The sequence below is a fragment of the Lampetra fluviatilis genome, chromosome 27 (genome assembly GCF_964198595.1).
Source record: "Lampetra fluviatilis chromosome 27, kcLamFluv1.1, whole genome shotgun sequence".
Taxonomy (NCBI): domain Eukaryota; kingdom Metazoa; phylum Chordata; class Hyperoartia; order Petromyzontiformes; family Petromyzontidae; genus Lampetra; species Lampetra fluviatilis.
The window spans coordinates 10,873,085-10,875,571 of NC_136301.1; the positions used below are offsets into that span (position 1 = coordinate 10,873,085).

General features: G+C 51.8%; 1 pseudogene; it reads left to right on the forward strand.

Moving 5' to 3' along the window:
- Positions 1–666: 666 nt before the first annotated feature.
- Positions 667–1,728, forward strand: LOC144942582 (trace amine-associated receptor 365 pseudogene; annotated as a pseudogene).
- Positions 1,729–2,487: the final 759 nt, after the last annotated feature.

The following is a 2,487-nucleotide window of genomic DNA, read 5'->3' on the forward strand; positions in this document are numbered from 1 at the left end:
CATAGAACGACTCAGCGTCCGAGTTTCAAATACGACGAAGGTATTGTCAAAGTGATGGACCACTCCGCTACTCGTGACACAATCATCTGGCTCAGCTACCTCAATGTAAAAGTATAGTTGTTACTCAACAGTCATCCACACGAACCTGAGCCAAACGAAGATTATATTTATCTCCGTTGTTTGATTAATCTGTTGCCGGATATATTTCCTAAAAACCTGTTTGTTCTTTTGATTGGTTCGTGTCTAGCACATTGCATCCACACATATATACACACACGTACATACACACAGACCCAAAAAAAGTCTCCCCCTATATAATTAACACATTTTTGGGAAAAAGTGCTCGTTAGCGAGCACCTATGAAAGCGAACACCGCACACGAAAGAGTGGGTGGCCAGCACCACGCCTTGCCTCCGTTGTCTCCCCAGTGACGATGTTTACACATCGCACAAGGTACTCATTTGAGGCTGAGTCGACCTAAAGGAGGCCCTGGAAGGGTTCAGATAATTGTCACTGGTGTTGTCCTTGAACGGGAATCGAACTGGGGTCGCCGGGTTCGTGGCGCAGCACGCTAACCGCTAAACTACCGCTCTCCACATACATATATACACAGACACGTAAATACATACATACAAAAACACATACACGACAATATTCGGCTTCACCATGGAAAACCGCACCGTGGGTCCATACGACCACTGCATCGACTCCTTCTACCACCTCAACTGCAGCTCGCCTACGTTCTCCATGTCGGAACGCACCGCAGCGCTCAGCGCCATCACCACGCTCATCCTCGCCACCGTCCTGGGCAACCTCCTCATCATCACGTCCATCGCCTACTTCAGGCAGCTGCAGACTCGCACCAACATCATGGCGCTATCTCTGGCCGTGGCCGACCTACTGGTCGGTCTCACGGTGATGCCCTACAGCATGATGAAGGCCGTGTACAAGTGCTGGTTCTACGGGCAATTCTTCTGCAATCTGCAATACTTCCTCGACTATATGCTGACGAACTCCTCCATCATGCATCTGGGTTGCATCGCCTACGACCGCTACGTGGCCATCTGCGACCCACTCCGCTACCCGCAGCGGGTGACCAATCACACAGTGGTGACGATGCTGCTGATCTCGTGGTTCGGTCCCGCGCTCTTCTCCTCTCCCATCCTCGTGAACTTTAACCCCGAGTGGTCACGTGGCATCATCGAGATCATCTCGTGCCCGAACCAGTGCCTGTTCTTCGTGAGCACGTGGCTGGTCAGCGTGGTGGGCGTCTGTCCGTACGTGCTCTCTCTACTCACCATGTCATACGTTTACGCGAGAATTTACATCGTGGCGCGCAGGCAGGGCCGCCAGATCAGCTCAGTGAGTCTACAGGTCCATGCCCAACAGCAGCAGCAGCAACAGCAGGCGGAACCTACAAACATTCGACAGAAGTGGACGGCGATGAAACGAGAACACAGCGCGGCCAAGACACTCGGCAGCATCATCGGAGTCTACCTGCTGTCCTGGCTGCCCTTCTACATGGTGGTCTTGTTCTTCCCCAATTTCCAAAACAGTTCGGCCGCGGTGCGAATCACCACGTGGATCGGCTACATCAGCTCGGCCATCAACCCCTTGCTCTACGCGACTCTGAACCGTCCGTTTCGCAGCGCGTTTGTCGCCGTGATCAGCTGCAAGGTGCTTTCCTCCACTAGGGCGAGGACAATGGACCTGTCCGGGGTGAAGTAGGCGATTTCGAGATGCGATGATGCTTGTTTACGCGCGTGGAACACGCGTGTCTGTCTCTGTAGTCGTTTGTGCCTCAAGGTGCACCTAGCCTCGTCCAAGCGCTGTGGTGACGCCACCGTCACATGTGGTGTTTGTCTGTCCGCAGGTCTCTTTGTCTCCCTCTGTTATCAGTGTCCATCTGCGTATGACTGCGCGCATCTCTATCTCGGCGCCTGCTTTGTTTCCGTCGCCGTCCAATGCTCTCCACCTCGCTGTGTCGCTGTGTCTCCTCGACTCTCTCTGTCAATCTCTCTTCGTGCATAAATCTCTGCGTAATTTCCCTGCCCAGTGCAATGCACGCCGGCGTGTCGGAGTCTATATATATATAAATCTATCTACGTCTGACTTTAAATCTGTCTGTGTCTCTTGGTGTCTTTCTATCAGCGTCTCTGCGTCTGTCGATCTGTGTATTTATTTCTCTCAGTCTCTCTGTCCGTCTGTCCTGTCCACGCTCCACAGTTCTTTGTAATCGATTGAGATTCCCAGCACTATTTAGACCAACTAATGGGACATGGCGGCCGAGCGTGAGTCTGTCTACAGACTTAGCATCAATGTACTCACGGATATCATAGCGCAATTCATATTCGTAGACACAATGTAATATTTAATAAAAAAAATAATGTGTGCTCTGTAGTCATCAGCCATGATCTATCGACTGCTGGATTAATACCTCCTCCCCAAGCTGCCACGCCACCTCTCACGATCGTTTCGATGCCACGA